The following is a 23,072-nucleotide window of genomic DNA, read 5'->3' on the forward strand; positions in this document are numbered from 1 at the left end:
AAGAGACATGGAGGAGCTGTCCGATCTTGTAGCCCAGGCAGGTATGACCCTAGCCCTGAGTAGCATCCTGCCTTCACCAAGAATGATACCACAGTACAAGGACAAAATTATTGACTTTAACAATTGGCTAAGCTTCTGGTGTCATTCTAAGGGGATCCAATATCTGTTTGCCTGGGATGACATGATCGACAAACCACGATGCTTTGCCAGAGATTTCCTGCAGCTGTTACCCTTGGGATTCCGGATATTGGCTAAGGCTCTTGCCACCCCTATAGTGCCTTTTTTATGCAAGATTCAAATGACAAATTCACCACCATAACAGGTACATGCAAGCAAAATCTGAGGGTAATGCTACTTAATGCTTGATGTCTAAACCTCAAAATGCACTCACTCGAGGCAATCCTTAAAATGGAGAACATCGACATCTGTTCAGTGACAGAGACCTGGTTCAAGGCTCCAGAGAGCACCCCTGCATTACCAGGCTGTAATTCATACCACACCTTTCGGCCACCTAACCTGGACTGAAGCACTAAAGGCGGAAGCATGTCCATATTCATTAAGGATATCCACACTTCAAGGCTAGTTGCTCAGCATAATTCATCCGAGATTATCCAAGTGCAAATAACTCTGAGCAAGACCGCAATCCAAAGTGTAGCTTGCTACAGATCCCCCACCATGCTCCAGGATTCCCACTCCTCATTTTTTGATACACTGGAAAATATTATGGTACAACTTAACACCCTAATAATGGGTGATTTCAACTACGCTACCATTAACTGAGAAAACTACTCATGGCCAACTCTTGTGCTCAACGTTTTCTGGAATTCATAAATTCCAGTGGCTTGGATCAACTTATCCACACCCCCACCAGGGGCAGCAATATCCTAGACATGGTCATTACCAACATGGGCAACCGGTTTTCCACACCAGAGGTCAATTCTTCGTTGGTCATATCCAACCACAAGCAAATCACCCTAGGCATCTACATCCCACCCCCACCCCCCATTAGGGAAACCGCCATAAAAAATTTCTCCAAAGCCAACTTCACGCTTATTAAGACAGAAGTGGCACACTTCAAGACACCCATACTGACGTACAATAGAGGTACGACTGCTGAATCCTATACAATTGCTCTTTATAAGATCTTACATGAGTGCATAGATCATGCAATCTCTAACAGAACCAAGATGCTATCCTCCAAAGAAAGAAACTGTTGCAAAAAAGAGTAAAATCCCATGACTGGAGGAACTCCGTGGTCAGCCTCAGTAAGAAGCTGAGATCCCTCATAAAATCCTCCAAAGCTAGTTCCAAAAACAAAATCGTCACTGATTCTAAAAACAACCACAAAGCATTCTATAGCTATGTCAAGAATCTCAATGGCAACACTCAGATCTGCTCTGAGTTACAGCACAATGGCACTAAATATACAGAACCAACTGATATTGCCAACATCCTGGCAGATAGGTTCAGTGCTAACTTTACCCTTCTCTTATCCCCTATAGGGCCCATCTCTATACTGTAAGAATGTATAGTTCCTGTAATCATGGCTGCACAGGTAAAAAACACACTCTCTAAAGCCAAGAACACAGCATCCATGGGACCTGACAACATCCCAGGCTGCGTTCTACATGAAGTACAGAATGAACTGGCACCCCACCTTAGTACTATGTTCAACCATAGCCTCATCTCAGGGTTTTTGCCCACTGAATGGCACACAGCAACAGTTATCCCACTCCACAAAGGGGGAGCCACCACAGACCCTGGGAACTACTGCCCCATTAGCCTGACAAACCTGGTCTGCAAGGCTATGATGATACCATCATGGAACTTAACAATGACATTGGTAATCTCCAAACTTTGGACCCTACCCAGTTTGGGTTTATAAAAAGCAAATCATGTCTCCTAAACCTGATAGACTTCTTTGAAGCAGTCACCAAAGCTGTAGATGAGGGTAAGGTGGTTCACACAGCCTATCTAGATCTCGCCAAGGCTTTCGACACCATCCCCCACTCTGTAATTATAGATAAACTCACTAAACTAGGTATAAATCCCTATGTCACAAGATAGGTTGCCAACTGGCTCACTGACAGAACCCATACTGTGAAAGTAGCAGACTCAAAATCCAACTTCAGACCAGTGACAAGTGGAGTACTACAAGGTTCAGTCCTAAGTCCTCTCCTGTTTGGTATCTACTTCTCTGAAGTACAGGCTAACACAGAAGGTCTTTGACTAACAAAGTTCGCAGATGACTGCAAACTAAGAGCCATAATCAAAACTCCTAATGATGTAGACATCCTACAAAAGGGCCTCACTGAGACAGATGCCTGGTGTCAAAGCCATGGCCTCAAGCTCAAAGCCAAAAAGTGCATTGTCATCCCTTTTGGTAAAAACTCTGTACCCATGAACTACCACATAGGCGGTAGTCTACTTAACACCGAAAGTGTGATAAGAGACCTTGGGACACAGGTGGACAGTAGTCTCTCCTTTGATAATCACATTGCCACAGTAGTCAGGAAATCCTTCTACATGGCACACCTCATCAGAAAAGGTTTCTCATCCAGGAAAAAAGAGGTCATTGTTCCCCTCTACTCATCACTCATTAGACCCATTATAGAGTACAATGCCCCTTTTGGTATATACCTCACAAAACATCTACAACAACTGGAAAGGCCACAGAAATACCTCATAAAGAGGATTACTGGCCTCAAACAGATGCCCTATGCAGACAGTCTAAAAAAACTCCAGCTTTACTCTGTCACATTTCACCTACTCAGAGGCAATCTCTGCCTAACTTACAGAGCTTTGTTAAACTCAAAACTGTTGGACATGCTCCACTTAAAGAAATCCCAATGCGTCTGAGCTACACGCTCTAGGGACCTAAACCTTGTCACCACAATAAACAGAACATGCTGGAGGGATAGATTCCTGTCCCAGAGACTTTGCATACCCTGGAACAAACTACCTATCTATATCAAAAAAGCTCCTCATTAGCACTCTTCAAGAAAAATCTTGCTGATTGGATGGGAGATAGGGAATTGACCCCAGGGATCACTTCTGTGGCTCTGCTTGACAGGGGCAGAGGAAAATAATTTTCTTGGGTGGCAAAAGCCAGGCTACCATTTGGCTAGGCTTATATAGGCCCTAGGCCCAATAGCCTAGTACCTACCTATGAACCTATAAAAATTTGTTTTGGATAACACTTTAAAGCAACGTGAAATGAATCAAAGTGTATATCAAGCAATAAACAGTACTACTAGTGCATTACTCTGACACATTCAGCTTACTCACATCTCCTTGCCTCATCACTATTATCATTTATGTCTCACAATATCAGGGCTTTAGGTAATGCCAGGGGACTGAAAAAGAGACATGAAACATCAAAACTGCTTTCATTTTTCCCACAGCACACACAATTAATAGTTACATAATTTTAAATGTCATATCTGTCTGTCTGTCAGTTTTGCTCATTACTGACATTATTTGAGTTTCCCACCTCATAACTTTCATACACAAGAATGAATTTCAATATTTATCATGACCTCCCTCAGTAAAATAATCTGTAAACAGGTTTCAAACCCTATGTCACCTGTACCATTACCTTGTAGTACTCCACTTGTCACATTTACATAGTATGCCACAGAGAAAGGCATGTGACAGCTTGAATTTCTTCATTCAGTGCTGTTCAGAGTGCTGAGGAAAGTGCACCAATATCAATTTAAATGGCTCTATTGAGAACATTCAAAACTGAATTTGTCAGATTTTACCTTGGAAATTGAACTGCCATTCATTGCTTCTGACTACTGCTAGTCAATGAAGCACAATGCCAAAGGATAAATCATAAAAAGGTCAGATTTTGAAATAAGAAAATCTTCATTTCTGATGTTTCCTCAACTTTTAACTTGCAACAGGTACCTGTATGGATATGAACCATCAAACCAGAGGATTAAAAATAATCATTTCAGATTATTTCCCATTTTCCACTGACAAAGACAGATTTGTAAGGAAAAAAGTGTTTAGATGTACACAAAATGTAACATTGTATAAAGTCACATTGAAAGTGCAACAGAAACAAGTTATAAAAGTTTACCTTTCTTCTCTGCCTGTAAATGTCTGGATGATTAGGATACTGGCAACAGTTAGGAAACCCTGTATTCAGATAATATTAAAGAAAGAGTGGAAACAATACAGTTGTATTCCTCTCTTTCATTAGAGTGCCTCATTCCCTTATCTCTGCTTTCCTAAGAGCAATGCTGTCTCATTTTTATTGCATAGTGTATCTTTATCAATGATAAATACAGTCCTTTGAATATGTACAACATTTGTTAGAAAGAAGCAGTTATTGTGGTCATTAAATCAGCATTTAAATGCTATGAACGTTGCTTTCCTAACTCAGTCAATGTGCTTTCAGACTTTTTGGTAAGTTTCTTCTCCCTGACAAATCATCATTAAGTATCTGTCAAACAGAGGAGACTGTGAGACACTGATTGTTCCTGTAGTCAGACTAATCATTGATACCTGCAAGTCATTAGCAGGTAACACTTCTCAATGCTTGTCATTGCAGTGATAGGGTGTGTGCAAGCAATCATGTAGCACTTCATACCATGTTTACCTTCCCTGTACTTAGTGCAGATTGTGGTATACAGGAATGCTAATGATTTAATTCCTCATTTCCTTACTCACAGTGCTCAGAGGGTTGGAGCTGCACTAAATAAAATAAATCATGTAGCTAATGAACTTGCATCATAGTGGGAAGACTGTTTCTATCCAGAGAGCTTGGGATTGCTAAATACACTTTTAAAAGATTTATAAACTTTCTTAAGTGCTTTCTTGGCAAGGTATGTTGCTATATTTTTACATAATGCTTTAAGTTTAACATTAAGAATGAATTGCAATTTCCAGTGCACCCCCTGTTTTATCTGCCTACATTGTCTTTATCATTTATTGTTGGCATAGCCCATGCACAGCAGATAATTGTCTGTATTACAAAGTTTGGCAAAAAGGGCTACCCGAGATAATTGTGTAGGTTTTATTTTCTGGAAATTTGATCAGTTATTGCTGAAGAGTGTAAGATACTTTCTTAGCAAGGTTAGGTATTCTTATATATGTAGCCCAAAGAATGTGTTAAGGTTGTGATGTCTACCTGGCTGCCCTGCACCAAGGGGAGATGGCACTTTAATAGCTTTTCCATTTCTACTTGTATATTGTGAATTAGTATTGTTCATTATGCAGTGTATTACATAGTTACATCCGTGCTGACTTCTTTATAGAAGTGTTCAATTTTTTTTATTTTATGAATGTTTCGGTTGGAGGAGTGGCTTACTTAACTTGTGTGTAATCATAGGGAGCATTACTTTTTCAATTGTTGTTTGCATGGTGGATGCATATATTCATACATAACTGGGTTCACAGCCATCCTGTCTGTGTATTATACATTTAATTTTGTGTTTGTTTTCAGTTTCATCTCATGCAGGGGTATGGTGTCCAGGACATCTGTACCCCTTAAACTGCTACTCACTGATGCGGAAAATGAGGTCACTGTCTTGCATTTCTTTATTCCAATTCACTGCACCCAACACCTGATTTACCATCTGCAAATTGTTCCAGTTCAAGACAGGCAGTATTTGGCTGCAGAGGACAGTCTTATAGTGCATTTTCATTTTATTTCAACTACGCCTGATATTTACTTTTAAAGTTGTCTTTGTAGATGGTCACTTACACTGGAATTTTGCAAGGTTATCTATTGCCTTCATTTTTCAATGGCTTGAAGATTTAATTTCCCTCAGTTTATACCGATAATTGGTTTAGGCTATTCTTGGCTTCATCTTAAAGGATCTAGTTAAATATCCAGTTTCAGTTTATGGATGATCCTGACATTTTGGCAGAAGTTTTAGCTGTTGGGGTCATTCATTTTTTATGCTACTTGCATTATTATTTGCTTATTTGCTGCACTGCATGAGGCTCTAAAATGACATTTCAGATTGCCTTGGAGAAACTGAGAAACCGAATTTTTATTCTCTTTTTTGTTTGTCTCCTTTTCAGGCGAGGAGTTCTGCTGCCTAACTGAATTCACTAAAAACACAACAGCTTATACAGGGTTTCACCTGCCTTTTTTTGTTCAGGGGAGGGGGGCACCTGAGAACTGCAAGACAGTAGGAAATTGCCTGGTTTGGGCTTGTTTTGTGCTCTGTCTGGTACTGAGTCAAAGTTGATGAAGGAGCATTTACAGCTGTCTTTTCAAACCATTTTTTACAGCTTTGCCCTGCTAGGTATTGTTTTCTTGATCCTTGCCTGTGTCTCTTGTGGAGCAGTTTTCTGGTGTATTTTTTTATGAACCTGTGCATTTTATCATGTTATAGTTCCTGAATAGTTCCATTTCTATATTTTACAGTTATATGAAATTGCTTATTTTATTAATATATGTATAGATGCTTCAATGGCTTCTTTAATTACTTTAAATATTTGCAATATTTTTGTATTTTCTTGGTTATGCTTGCATCCATGTGCTTTACTTTGATTTTGTAAAAGATGTTTAGGTAGTAATCAACAAAATAAAACTGAAAATAAAGATGACATTTCTCTAATCATCTTCTCCCTGCTTCTCTTCCAACATCATGTACAACATCCTGGCCCTGCAAAATAGCTCTACGCACTGGAGTAAATTACTTATCCGTTTGTTTACCTTCATTCTTAAGAAAATTTAGAGTTGAAAGAATTAATTATTACTCTAAGAGCTGAACAGACTCAGTATTCCATGCAACTTGAATTCAGATCAGGACTGTCAAGCCATTTTTTCTGTACAACTTTATTTGCTATGTTATTCAGAAAAATGGGTTATAAAGAGGCTGTAGGCATGATGTATTTGACTTTAGTGTTTATCTAATTTGGCATAATGAAACAGTTTAAGGGATATTAAACAGTTGTGAGTATTAATGATAGTAGAATACATAAAACAGTGAACAGGCAGCAAATAATGCACAGAAGGTGAAAGAAAATGTGGATCTACACCTATATAAAATGATTCTGAATCTAGGTACTGAAAAATCTGTGTTGGAGGTATGCTTTTTTATTTACTTTATTAAGTAGTATTAAACCAAGAGAGAAAGAAACTGTAACACCTTTTGATGATGGCAAAGTTACATCACAGGTTTGCTGTTAAACGAAGGACAGAAAGGATGAGAAGGGGTTAGTCAAAGTATGAAACAGTCATAGGTAGATCAAGTGGAACCCTGGGTAGTCCAGAGATTGAAACCACTATAAACCTGAAGTTGGGGGCCAAAGTAAAAGTTCCTATGAAGTATTCTTTGTTACATTTAGTAGCAAGCACTACCACTATAAGGAAGGTGTGAGATATTACCCCTAGCAGCTTAAATGACCGATAGTACTACACTAACACAAATCACCAGTTTAGTTGCACTGCAGATCTGCCCCCCCTAACAGCTTGCACCTGGGGAAGCTGCCCCTTTGCACTTCCCCTAGTTTACGTACTGTGTTGAAAATTGATCCAAATCAACAGTCAAAAAGTCAGTATGAAAAATGAAATTAATGTCACCAGCCCAAACCAAAATCAGTGAAAGTAGCAGCTGAGTAACAAATGATAAATGGGATTGTGAGGCACAGCATTATGTAATTTCTAAAAGTTAAGTTGTCTTATACAGTAGCAAGGAAGGCTCATAAAACACTGGGGCATAAGATAAAGAAGCATCACATTAGTTATCATCCCTTTATATGGGCCGGCAGTCAGTAAGACTGCTTATGCAATGTGTGCAGTTTTGGAAACCTCATGTAGAGGACATAGGTCAAATATAATACTGTCTGTCTCAGAAGCAAATAATTATAAGGAACATGAGTTTAACCTGTACAACACTGAAGAAAGAAAGCAAGAAAGGGAAATGACAGAACTGCTAATGTTCCACTTAGCATTGACAATGTTCCAGTCTAACAAAGTCAGAGTGGTGCTTGCTAGAATCTATGACAGCTTTAGTTCTCAAAGCTTGCTTAATAAATTGCAGTAAATGTATTAGATACATTTTATATCTTTCAATGGTTTTATTCTGATTGTACATGAATTCTTGCCTTCTCATCATCTACTTATCACATTTTGAAATAAGTATTCAGTATGTCTCTACAGTCAACAGTTCCAAATGCATAAATAAAAATAAATCATTTTGTAGCTCAGCAGTAGAAAGGGTGACAGAGCAAATGAAATGTAAACAGAAAATGAAATCGCATTGCCATTCATTAACTTGGCATGTAATAAAATGTAAATGGTATCATCCACAGCAAAAATGCTATTCTTTTTTGCTTTGCTACATTAAACACCACACAATGACCTGCATACAGTTTTCACATATAATTCAGAAAAAAATGACAGAAATAGTCTATGTACTTCCAGAAATCTGCCATATCCAGCAAAGATATCTAAAACTGTTAGCATGTGAAACAAAAGACGTGTTTCAGGACCAAAATATAATTTAATATAAATTACTAACTTCACATAGAAGGGATAGCACTGCATTAACTCATGATCTTCTAAACAAGAAAATTACATAGAAAGACAGAAATTGTCATATTGTAAGGGCTTTCCATACAACAGCTGCCATACTACAGAAAATCAAATTAAATTAGAAGGCTTCCATACAGAAGACATAAACCATAAAAGGGCTCCCAAGAGGAACCTCATAAATCTTACATGTATTATTCTTGCTTTATTGTCATTAAAGAAAAATAAAGTCTTCAGTTCTGAGTTTCCACATTTATTGCATTATTTTTATCTTAGCTTTGAAAATGAAATCTTAATTTAACTTTGCACATCTTTAGCTCAGTTTAAATTTCATAGATTACTGTTTGCCCATCTTTGTGAGTCTCAAAAAGTCACATGTTGAAGGATTTTTACACTAATCCTAAGTAACCAACCCACACACTGTATTTAGTTTAGGTGACGTTTATTATCAATGTACAGATAGTGTCAATACCAAATTTTTAGTGAAATCTTTACAAACTCTTTCTTTAAATAAAACATGTAATTACATGATATTTTTACTAAAATACTACAGAGAAATGCACCAAAATAAAATGAATATTTGTTCTGCATATTATGACATATGTAGGAATCATAAAACACAACCATAAATAATAGAAACAGTAGGAATTTTGTATGCAATAATTACTAAATTGAATGGGCTGCCCTTGAAAACTTTTGTTTCTTGACTTCACATCCCAGAGGCAATTCTAGCACTTAAAAATGGTAAAGTCTGTATGAAAATAAATAACTTTGAAAACTATAATAAAAACAATTAGTTCACAATCTGAACATTAAATAGTTTCTCCTTGTTGAAATATGCAAAATAATGATATTTACTAGCATACATTTGGGAAAAAATAGGAATCTGAAATATGGTGATATATGCATCTTGCCTTTTTTACATTAACTGCTACAGGAGGCCAGCTGGCCCACAGGTGCAGCTCTATGAATCTGGTAGCCAGGGTTTAAGTAGTAGTCCAGGAGCTTAGGACCAGCTAGGGTAGGACAATCAAATGAATAAAGGCCAGCTGCCCTTCCTTGGGTAAGAAGAAGTATGGGGTATTGCCACAGTAGTGACAACAGACATAGGTGGAAAACAAAATAAAGTGTCTGTATGATAAAAAACATAGCACATGGCAGGTAACAATCCACACTGCACTTAATATGTGAAAGTGTATACAAACCCCAGATAGAAGAGGTTAGGTATAAAATAAAATAAATAAATGAAAAATAAAAAAAGCTCTAAATCGCCTTCAGCAGGATGGAAGACCATGCATACAAGTCACCTTGTGAGATAAACCAGTTAGGGTACCAGGTGAGGAAAAGCATCAGGAAACTGGAAAAAGTCACCAAGCGAACATAAATAAATAACTATACATATAAGCATAAAATAAACTTCCTTCCTTTCTATCTGTCTATCTATAAGCATAGAAGATAGATAACCAAGCTGTCAAAAAATGAAGATAAGATACATACAAGAAAAACAAAACAGCATAATTCGACCTGCTGAAAACATCAGTAATACCGCAGCAAACACCAAACAATATGTCTTTCCCTAATTACTGTCTGCGGAACATATAGAAAACATGTTACAAGTCAAAAGAAACATGTTCCAGTGCTAGATGAAATTAATATGACACAGCAAACCAACAACCTATAACACTGAGCAAAAAGTGTCTTTTTTTCCCTCCTCACTGCCACTGGTATTTGGCTCCTTTACTTCCAGCTCTCTTATTTTGCTGTCTTCTCAGTTCTCTAGACTATGACATCACCAGTGATGTGACCTGCACTACAAAGATCTCCATGCACATGGAGGATGGTCAATTCCCCCATGAGCAGGTTCTAAAGAGTTTTAACCACCATGCATAGAGGGTTGGACCAGACCAGATAAGAATCTCGAACAGTACAGCTTGTAGATGGTTTTCTCTGTCAATTCCTATATTGCATTTACATTCCACTAACATGCAGGCTTATACATTGTCAGCTGATGATGTAGTTGTGCTGTTCATAGGTTCATATTGATTAGCAAGCTAACTGCCCTGATGGGCCATTTTAAGCTTAGCCAATGACCTAACGTAAGAATCCAGCTCTGTACCTTGTGTATGAAGTGAAGACCGTAACCATTAGGCTAAACCCACCCCCTATGAGAGTTATGCTCCAAATGTGATGGCATTCACTCCTCTATGCCAACTATAATCAGAAGAAATAACTTCTGTTTCAGTCCCAGTATTGCATTCTCTGCTCACAAGCAAGCACACCTCCTCTGTGAACCATCTGAAAGATATGACCAGACTGATTCCTCATTAATCCTCTTCCATCTGGTCAGCACCAACAGATGCCCAAGCTGCTGGTCAGACTCAGATTGCCTCGGACATAGACAGCTGTCCTTAATTAAATAAAAGCAAAAAACTATAAAACACAAATGGAATGTAGGAACCCACACTACATAAGTGATAACTGGTACTACATTCTGTTAGTGTTTTATAGTTTTTTGACATTAATGACAGCAAAATGGACAGAATTGGGGGATGGACAGTCACCTTTTATCGTGTATCCCTTATTATTTACAGGAAACAACACATTCAGTGGTTGTGAAGAGCACTGACAGTAAAGTGTGCACACTGCAAAGAGTCAGAACTTTTTTGTGACTTGCCTTAAGCCACAATGGTTATGTAATCTCACACGTGGCCTCATAACAGAATTCCACAAAAAAAGTTACACATCCTATAAGGTTCTTCCCCAATGGCTTTACCAGTTGCACCAGTAAGATCACTCCTCTTACATCCAGATCTGAAAGATCCCATTTGATCTCCAATCGAAAAAGCACAGCATGCTTCCAAAATCATATATATGGGTCCAGCAAACGCATCCAATTAAACTGCTCCTGAAAAATATGTGAAGTCTTGTGGATAGTCAAAGCTGTGTACCACTCTCAGGGTCTTCTCAGTAATAAGCCTGTGGGCCAACCTAAAACAATACTGGATGGTGCATCTAAAATATTGGGTCTCACCCACAGTGTGAGATCACTGGATGTAGCTTTAAGAAATCCCCGAGTGTAAAAAACTTGTTTGGAAACTTTCCATTCTGCTTACCCCATATATTCCCCATTGTTGTGAGTATTGGTGATGCACTTATTAATCCTAACCCCAAAACACGCACACACACACACACACACACACACACACACACACACACACACACACACACACACACACACACACACACACACACACAGAGTTGTGAGATATTGAGAAATGTATAAACAGTACTGGAGCAAACAGAATGGATAAGGATATATATAGATCTATATAGCTATAGATATAGGTATAGATTTTATATATATATATATATATATATATATATATATATATATATATATATATATATACAGAGAGAGAGAGAGAGAGAGAGATAAAATGTTAACATAGTAGGCTTAATTTTTTTTGTGATCATTTCTGAAATATATGGATGCAAGCAGACACCCAAGTAATTTTGTAGGTGATGTGTACAATGTTAAAGGAAGTTGTGGCTTTCATTTTCTGTTTTCCCAAGCCTAATTACTCACAGAATCCACCCTACACTTGTCCACAAACATGAGTGAGGTGACCTTACTGCCAAACATTTCCTACCTTAGCAAATTGGGATCATTCGAGAATGTCCTTACCAAAGACTCTGTTGCTAGCATGAAGATTGTTACAGACAGCCGAGAACAATTCAGAAGGGTCATGCTTTGTCAGCCACTATAAACTTCATCAGGCATATAAAGGTTTCATAGAATTATGCAAATAACTCCAAAGAATGGAGTCAAAGGTCTTGCCAAAGCTAAGTAATATAATAGCTAATATAGAAGTTAATGTGTGGACCAGTGAAGGGTGATAACAATCTCTATGGTGATTAGTACTGAACCTGCCACACTCTGCTTAATACTATTCAATAAAGTTACTTAACAATTGCTGAAGCTGTCCAACTCACACACTGGCCATAATTTTAGGCTAAAAGTTAGTCAGAGATGTTGGTTAGCAATTCCCTATTTTAGATGGAGTCCTCTCTGGTATCGAAGCAGGGAGATACTCAGATTCCCTTGTTTTATTAAATAAAGATGTCACTGAGTTTCCTGTTAATCAAACCACCACCCAGAGTTTGATTTCATCCTCCTTTTGATACTGATCAATAACGTAACCAGAAAGTGCTTTCTAATCACTCCTGAAAGGAGGTTTACACTTACTGGCTGTATCCAGTTAACAAATGAATAAAATTAAATAAAAACAACAGTCTGTATACTTTTGTCAAGCAGTCATCCCATAATAACTTTGAAAACTGCAACAAACTGGGAAGACACATTAAATACAGTCAACATTTAGAAAACCTTAAAGAAAATGTAGTTCACTAAAGAAATCTTGAGGCAAAACCATATGTAGCGAAGTTGACTTTATTTAATAAAACACACAGTACCAAAGTAAAAAAAGTGAGCGCTTTCACATTCCACAGAACACTTCTTCAGACTTAATTATTTCACACAAAGATGCATCCATTTCAATATAAAATTGATTAACTATTCAGCCAATCTAAACAACCTTTTATTTCCAATTAGCTAATAATTATAGCTTGTATTCATTGTATATCTTATTGCATTCCTATATTTCTTGTGGTGCCTCATGTAAATATACTATACATCATAAATAACACTAAATATATATTTGCTAATAAAAACTTTAAAACAGTAAAAACAGCATCAACTAATGTATGTATGTGTATCAGAATCATTACAACCTAAGCAAATGTCACTAGATGGCAGCACATCACAGAATCAGTTGTTGTTCTTCTTTCAGATTTTCCCGGTTAGGGGTTGCCACAGCGGAACTCCGGTCTGCCAATGATTGGCAGTAGATTTTTACGGTGCTGAGGTGCCAGCTCAATGCCCAACCTTCAATGAAAGCACGTCCATTCACGCATGTCTTTTAACGTCCATTCACGCATGTCTTTTAAACGCACTCGACCGTAGGGAGGACATGCAGACTCCACACAGAAGGTGCTCCAGCTGAGAATCAAATGGGAGAACCTCTTGCTGTGAGGTGACAGCGCTACCGCTGCACCACTGCGGCTTCACAACAACACAAAACATCACAAAATCAGTGAAAAACACTATATAAACACCTATAGATGGCATCAAACCATAATGACCTATAATAAATCCCTATAGCTCATACTCAAGCAATATAAAATCACATTTAAAAACATTGTATGTGCATTCTAAAAAATATATATATATCTAAAAAATGTATATCTATCGACACTAAATAAACCTAAGCTAATAAATTATGTAATACTATATATACAAATAAAAAAGGTGTATATAATAAATATGTGCACATTTACTCCTATAAAACTCTAATAAATATATATACTATAATAATATTATATACACCTTACCTACATATGGTGTTGCCTTGAGATTTCTTTAGTGGACAACATTTATTTCTTATCGTTGAGGCACTTTAACCTGAAGATTGAGTTTTTTTCTTCATTTTTTTTCTTCATGTTTTTTCATTATTAAAGAAAATGTATATAAAGATATGAAGCATAATAGGAAACCATTTGATTAATATATAAGATGTGAAAGGGATAAAAACATAAAAATCGATAAACTATGTCTAGATTCTAAACTTATTATCAGATGCAATAGGTTATAGATATATTTACAAAATCTGAAGCAAAACGATTTGGGTCCTCAAAGGAGGTGATACATTGTATGACTAACACCCAGGTAATTTTAGGTACTGAATTTAGATTAGAATATATTGCAAAAAATGCAAACTGAACCCATGCAAAGCACAAGGAGGAGATACAATTAGTAATCATGATTTGACACCTCTTCATCACGAACTTCCAGTACCATTATATTTGCTATTCAATGGGTCATTTAAGTATGAAAATATGGTGACGGTCCTCAAGACTGGATGCAGGCAGTTGTTAAATTCATTTTTAAAGGAAAAGGGTAAATCCAGAACTGTGAAAATCAGTACATTTATTTTCTTGGTGTTGAAAATAATGAAGATTATTTTGGATATATTATTTTCAGAAGTGGAAAGGCTGAGATTCGAAACCATATATCATAATGCATATTTTGAAAACAGATCTATAACTACCTGCAATGTTATTGGCTGTATTAATATAATAACATCTGTAAATGATAAAAAATTGTGCTGTGATATAATTTATGTAAATAATTTCAGCCTTTAATAGGGTCATACATAAAACCCTGATAAATAAATTAGAACAAGTTGGTATTACTGTAATCTTGATAAGATGGATAGCTGCATTGTTTACAAATAGGATGCAGCAAGTATCATGCTGCTATTGGACAGGAGAAATTCTAGGTTACTGTCAGGGTATCCCACTAGGCTCTGTCCTAGGCCCAAACATGTTTATGTTCTATCTTTCAGAAATATCTTTTTCATCCACGGCATTCAATAGTCTGTATACAGATGACTTTAAAATGGGTAAACTGATTACATCTAACAGAGAATATCAGCAAAAAAAAACTTGATTAAATTGCGAATAATATGGTCTAGATGATTGTCACTGTTGAAATGACACCTCAACCCTGTGTACAAAAAATGGGAAATGGTCATATGGATGGATGGATGGATGGATGGATGGATGGATGGATGGATGGTTGCTGATAAATGCATCAAAGCAAATGAGATTTTGGACACTTAGATTGTAGGGTGGATATTTAGTTCAGCACACAGTGCCTGATACTGCAGATTCATTTAAGGACCTGTGCATATGGGTAGATCTAGCCTTGAGTTATTGTGATCATATCAACTAATTAGTTTATGATAGTTAGAAAACTATATGATGGAAAAAAGCCATATAATGTCTGGAAAATGAGACATGATTAAATCATATCTGTTAGTCCTACACTACAGCATGGGATAATAATAACAATTATAATACGGAAAGCTTATAACAAAACTGGCATGAGTAAATTGGATTGGTTCAGCAGTAGTATGAAAAGGACATTCATGAGTAAGACTAAAATATCTGAATTGTGCAGTGGCTCAAACATAGTTAAAAAGGTACCTTATTCAGCTATATATCACATTTAGAGACAGCTACATCTAGGGAATGCATGGGGTTATCAAGGAGTAGCAGAGAATCATCATGCAACCTGTGTAGGAGATTATATATGAATAAGCGATGTACTAATTAGTTCTCTGAGGCAGTAGCTGATGCAAGGAATACATTACCAAATTGTATTAAAGGAAGCACTAGTTTAGATATTTTTAAGAACAACTTGGACATGAATACTTATTATAGGAATTAATGTTTTAGTAAACTGGTGGGCTAGCAGAGCATTAATACTCATGACAGAAATATTTGTGTTTATGCATGCATGTAACTGGAGTACCTACTGAAAAGCAATGATGGAGGATATGCAGACTTCACTCAGAAAGTGAACTGCAGAATCAAAAAGTTGGAGGCATCAATTTAACTGCTGTGCCATTGTGTTTCTCTTTTCCACAGCAGTAAATAAAAAACTATGTATGTTCTACACCTTGGAGATTCAGCAGTATATCTGCAATAGATTTCTGTCTTAGAGCTGCATGTCAGTATAGTGGCAGACAAAGCAACTGCTTTATAGTCTGTCACTAAGAGCAGAACCAGGCTAATGTCATTTCTTAAGTTGTATTAACAAGTGATTTACTAAAAAAATAATCCAGCCTGCTCATGCTTTCTGTGTATAGAAAAACAAATGCATAAATCAGGAAACACGGGTGCACCCTTCCCCAAATATCTGTAAAACCTAAGTTAGATGGATTATTTTGTTAAATCCTTGCAAACTAATTATGATGTTCATTTCTAGACTTTGATCTAAACTCCGGATCAGAATTGCAGAAAACAATGGCATTATGCCATCCATAGCACTGTCCTTAGAAATTAAAAGTCCCAGGCTAAAATCAATCCCAAATTGTCAAAAGAAATTCTTAATATAAAGTAAAGAATATGTGAGTTTCAACCATGCAATGTGCAAATAAATGAACAGTGAAAAACATGTAAATTGAAGTTTGCATAGATCTGAGCCTTTTCACTAAATAAATACACATCTTCAGAGTTCAATTCACTTAAAATGTAAAGTCTTAATGAAAAAAACTTGTGAGGGGTACACATTAGGAGCTCATGGTAAGCTGACACAGTATATGATTATTGCATCCCATAACATAGGCAATAGGTAATTGTAAATACCTGACACAAAGGTTTACATTCATATGGCAGACTTGCACAACATTGATCATGAATTACATAAAGGCATAAGTGGTTAAAAGATGTAGCTTAAAATGTTAAATGAATTTTAACGAACAGACTGAGTCATTCATGCTTGAGAAGTTGCCATTTTGAAGTCTGCTGCTGGGTTTATGAATGCACATATGTCCATATCATGTACAAAGATCATGGCTGAATGAGAATTGGGAAATTTACCCTTTTCCTCACTGTAGTGCGATCTTGGAGGTGGTATATATAATTTGCAGGGGGTCCACAAGAGGGGTGCAGGGTGGTGCAGTCTCCCTGCAAAAACATACAAACAGGTAGATTTTTGTGTTTTTTTAGTCCCTTCCACACTCTTGGTGGTTTTGAGCTGTGTGTGAATGTCACAATTAAAAAAAAAAGAAAAATTGTGAATGTCAACTATTGGGTTCTTTAATTCGACATCTCTACCACTCGGCTGTCCATAATTCAGCTATTAGCAGTGATGTTTTTCTACAAAAATCTGATGTGATTTAGTTAAATTAATATAAAATGACACAAACTGGGTAAAACTGCCAGCAACACCGAGAATAAAGGACAGTATGTACCACATGCACCTTCACATTCCAAGGTATGACACTTTGAATTGCACCCTAGAAAAACAGACATATGGAAAGTGTACAGCCTTTGGTCAAACATTCATATAATGCCAAGCAGTAGAGATACAGCCCCAATACTCCAACAGAGAAACATTCAACAACCAGAAGAGAACATGCAGTAAATATGGATGAAAACACACACACACACATACACACACACACACACACACACACACACACACACACACACACACACACACTCACACACACACACACACACACACACACACACACACACACACACACACACACACACACACACACACACACACACTAGTACTTCAATCTTTACAGAAAAAAAAACAGTTTTCCATTTTGTAGGCAAAGATTACTTACAAGGACAATGAAAATATTTAGGTTCTTGTAATAACTGAGGGGGTCAACAGGAGTGCAGAATCAGTGCCTTACAACTAAGTCTTTTACAGTTCTTGTTCTGCAGGTTTTCCTTCTTACTGAGCATATTGGACTTCAACTCAAACTCACCCAAAATAAAACAGCGTGCATTCAAGTACTGATCACAATATTTCAGTCTTTTAAACTTTAGCTTCAAGGGAAAGTATATTCTTTAACATCACAAGTCTCTCTTTACCACAGGCAACAACTCTTACACTCTTCAAGCTTGACCATTCATGGATGAACTTCAGACTTCAGTCTTAGATCCCCAGAGACTCCCTTCCATGATAATCTCTGCACCATGAAGTTAAAAATCTGCTTCCTCAAAGGACAATAGCCCTGACATAGCTCAGCAAGGTGGTGTGTGTGTGTGTGTGTGGGGGGGGGGGGGGGGGGTTGTCTTAGTTCCTAGCTTTCTGTTTTACAGTACCATTTCATGCTGCCAATACCCTGCTGCAACAATTACTCTCAGGTTATTACAGAATAGCACATATCAAAGTATAAAGACCATGCTACTACATGCTGTTTCTTCATCAAACAGTGTGCACCAAATTGCATTTCCAGTTCTAAAATAAAATACTTATTTTGTATTTATTTTGAGTTTTATTTTTTCACTTTTACTATTATTAAATAGTGCTTTGGAAATGATGAAGACACATAGATGTATATTGCTTTCCCATTACACTGTTTACCAAGTCATATATGTAAATATGAAAAATAAAGTAAAATATTTATCTTGTTTATATGTTGCAATAATTTCTTGTATTGGACATCACATAATGGTACATTAATTTATTATTACTATTATTGTTATTGCACAGCAAAGGTCCCCACATGCATTAATTCTTCAAAGCAAGGAATGGCCCTTGTCAGTCCAAAGTGTGTTGCTATGTGTTGCTTCCCATTGTCTCCTTTACCAAATTGTATTTGTAAACATATGAAATAAACGTAAACATTCTTCTTATCATGCAGTGTACCATATAATAAAATCTAATGTTATCCTATCATTCCACTGAACTCTAATGGAACATTACCAGAGTCTTGCAAAATAATATTTGGCTTTGACAAGTGACTGTTTCATTTTGTTTATAGGCTACTACAATGTTTGAACATCACCCAGTCAGTTTGCTCTCCAGACTGCAGTACCCCTAAGTAGGTAGGAGCAGAACAGTGAAGATAAAAACAATTGATGGACAGAGCAGTCTAAATGTCTTGCTGAGATTCTATCTTTGCTGATCAGTAGGATTTTTTATAGTAGATCTACAACACTACCGCTGCTGGTCAATGCAATGTCTTCCATACCAAAGCAAAGGACAGATGCATGTTCCCTCATACTCCCTCTCCCAATGTTCATCTGGAGTGCAAGATCACCATGAGTGAGCCCTATGCTCCTGACTCTTCATGCATATGGACTACACTTCCAGGCTTTTCCAAACGAATGCTCTTTTGCAGGACTTATGCATCTCCTCTACTTGGGATGAGCAAACTTAAATTAACTGCTCAGAATCCATTCTTCCCTGACCTTCTGCTACAGTGCTCAGGATGCTACCTGACCTCCATGATGTGGCCTGTATTCAGGACTTAATCTTTCTGTGCCATACAGACAGACATAACACAATTAACCTAATCCTAACAACATGCATGCATATATGATCCACCTGCACATTTTCTTCAAATTGTGTTAACCAGTGTTGGACTTGAACAAGCACTTAAACATTATCTCACCCGAGAGAGAGAGAAAGAAAGAGAGAGAGAGAGAGAAAGAGAGAGAGAGAATATCTGTTTTTTGTTTTCTTGTTTCAGGATTTGCATGTACACTGCTCCCATAAGTACTGTGTCCTGTTATTATGTATTAGAGGATGGGTGACCTGTAGATCACACCCTGACTGCAGAACGAACGTTCTCCAGCAGGATGTTAATCTACAGGTAATGCCTACTGAAGTCTGCCATTTCATGGCAGCATATTTAGCTGACGTGTATATCGGATTGAAAAAAAAAAAATAACAGTCGTCATTATTTTACGCTCACTAAGCAGCGCTCTTATGCCAAGGTATTTGGATAAGCCTAAAATAAACAGAGGACAAAGGCTCAAAATAGAAACATTTTAAATGTTGCTTTTAAAAAAAAAAATCACAAAGTTACTTGAATATTAGGATTTGTGTTAGCATGCATTTTCTGAATCGGAGGTGTGTGTGTGTGTGTGTGTGTGTGTGTGTGTGTGTGTGTGTGTGTGTGTGTGTGTGTGAGCGAGAGAGTGAGTGAGTGAGATCACATGCTGGCAGCAGCAGCAGTAAAGAAGTTTGCATACCTTATATGTTTGTAGTTCATAGGTAGGTACTAGGCTATCGGCCCTGGGCCTGTATAAGCCTCGCCAAAAAAGTTTGCTGGCTTTTGCCACCCAAGAAAATTGTTTTCCTGTGCCTCTGTCAAGCAGTGCAACAGAAATGATCCCCAAGGTGAATTTTCTATTTCCCATCCAGTCGTCAAGATCTTTCTTAAACAGGGTCAATGCGGATCTTTGTTTGACATGAATGGGTAGTTTGTTCCAGAGTATGGGAAGTCTCTGGATTTTCCAGATGAAGAAACTGGATAACTCCTAAAATAAAGGAGGAAAAGGCTCAAAAAAGGAAAAGATTTTAATTATTGCTTTTAGAAAATTTCAGACTTGGTTAAATAAAATGATTTGTGTTAGCATGAATTTTCTGAAGGAAATAAAACTGAAACTTAAATGCAAGCCATTATTTAGTAAACTCAATCTCCAATGAGTGGCAACAAACCAAACGTTTTTGACGTGACCAAAAAAATAAAGTAAATACCTGGATATTTTTAAAGTGTTATGATTTGGGTGTAAAATGCTTCCTTCAACACCAATAACATATACTACAGCAAGTTGGAAACATTAGGCGAAGGAACTATTATACATCAAAAATATGTAAAAAAAAATAATATAGTAATAAAAAAATATAAAGAAGTGCAACACAACAGTTTCACATACAGCCCATTCTCTATGCACAATAATGCCCTCCAGGGTTTGTTATTGTGGAAATAACACCTGTGTTGTCCAATCGTAGAACACCCTTAGGCAGGCGTTATTTCCACAATATCACACATCCTGTTGGGCATTATTGCTTGCTTAATGTTTACCTTTGTTACATTCTGTTCTGTCATCATTCTCACCATTAAATGAATGAACTATATGCAGTCATCCATACTTTTCACTTTGCAAATCTGTACTGTGACATGGGTATGCTGCAATGGAAAATGCACAGACACCATTTACAAATTTCAAGGTAAATTCATTGTTTTTTCAAATAAAAATTTTATTGATTTTAACAAATATATATAACACACTATCACAACGAAAGGCAGATTAATCAAGAGCAGTAATACAGAAGAGGACCAAAACATAACCTATTATACACTATATACATATGTGCTGCTACGAATAGGAAAACAAAAAAAAAAAATACTGCAAAAAGAGAGATCTATATATGCAGAACTAGTTAGAAAAGGATAAATATAACATATACACACATCGCAATTCACCCTGATCAATATTAAAAATTTCAGGAGAAGGGATGAAAGTTAAATATTGGACTCAGACTTAAGCCTTTTTCAATTAAAATACTGGTCAAAGGGAGGAAACAAAAGGGTTAAAAGGTCTATAGGTGAGCAGGGATAAGTGTTAATAAGGACATATAGCAAATCTTTCTTAATCGTCAGTCAGGAGTACAAATAAAATTTCCAGAATTTCTGATATGCAATCCATTTATGAGGGCTAATTAGTAACAGTTTCTGAGAAGTAATATTAATCCTGAGCTTTAGCCGGCTAAGATCTAGCTGTATTCAACTGGATGTATAAGAGAATTTAAGTACCTTTTATCTGCACTTTTTTCAAACAATACAGCATTTTAATTGATTTATTTGTGTTGCATTGAATATTAACTGAACTGGAAGTTTTGACTCTGGTCCGGATTCACAAAACCTCCGTGTAAGAGTTAATATGTCTTACATGGAGGCTGCAGTCTAAGGGTATGACATCAGCATGCCATGCATATTCATGAGGGCATTCTGAATCATACCCTAGGCTAACACGGTCCATGTAGGAAAGTAGGGGGCATGTCCGAATGCTGAGTTCTGCAAAGGGACACACCCCCAGAAGAGTCAGAGTCCTGAAAGTAAACACCCACGAGCGAGTCCGCGGAAATGTCAAGGAACACAACACCACATGCCCTCACAGACTATAAGCCCAACTGTAATGTAAAATGTAAAAATATCAGTTTAATTTTTTCTTTATAATTTCCAAAATGTTTGCCCGTAGTTGCTCTCGTTTGCACGGGTATGCCCTCCGCTCAGCCACAGTTAGCAGACATTGAAAAGCATATAAGATCTAAATATGCAAATTATGCCAAGTAGCAATAGCGTAGCGGTAGAGACGTTGGCCAAAGAGGAGGTAGTCACGGTTCGAGCCCCCACAACATAATTTTCCATTTTTATTTAAATAAGCATGAAACAATCCCCTGACATATATATATATATATATATATATATATATATATATATATATATATATATATATATATATATATATAACTATAATTTAAGTAAAATGTAATGAAATGGGCCATGTATTTTTGAAGAAATCCGACATAATAAAATATAAAAAAAGGATCAGACTTGCCCATAGCTTAGCAAGGCTTTAGCAAGCTGAATATGGGCGCCCATAGGTGAGCAGTGCTTTAACAAGCTTAATATGAGTGCCCATAGGTGAGCAGCACTTTAACAAACGTAATATGAGTGCCCGCAGGTGAGCAGTGGTTCAAAAGGTTTAATATGAGTGCCCGGAGTTGAGCAGTGCTGTACCATGCTTAAAATGAGTGCCTGTCATTCAGCAGCACTGCACCCAGCGTAATATGAGCGCTCATAGCTAAATAACACATTACCATTTGCGCGGAGCTGCGCAGCGCACCAACCAGCTTACTGTCGGGCAACATTGGGCAAGCTGTATCAAAGCCGCCTTTACACATACACACCTCCTAGCCTGTCTAGACAGTAGTAAAATAAAAAAGCAATGCCCAAGGTCAAACCTGGGATACTGTGCACCATAGTCAAAGTACTGAACCACTAAGCCATGACAGTTGTACTGAGAAATGCAGTATTAGCATATATATATATATATAGGAATGAATGGAAATAGAAGCATGACAAAGCAGGTTTTTTCAAGCTGATAAATATCCAAAATGGCCAAT

Source organism: Protopterus annectens, chromosome 4.part1 (assembly GCF_019279795.1).
Source record: "Protopterus annectens isolate FY-2018-M chromosome 4.part1, PAN1.0, whole genome shotgun sequence".
Lineage (NCBI taxonomy): Eukaryota > Metazoa > Chordata > Ceratodontiformes > Protopteridae > Protopterus > Protopterus annectens.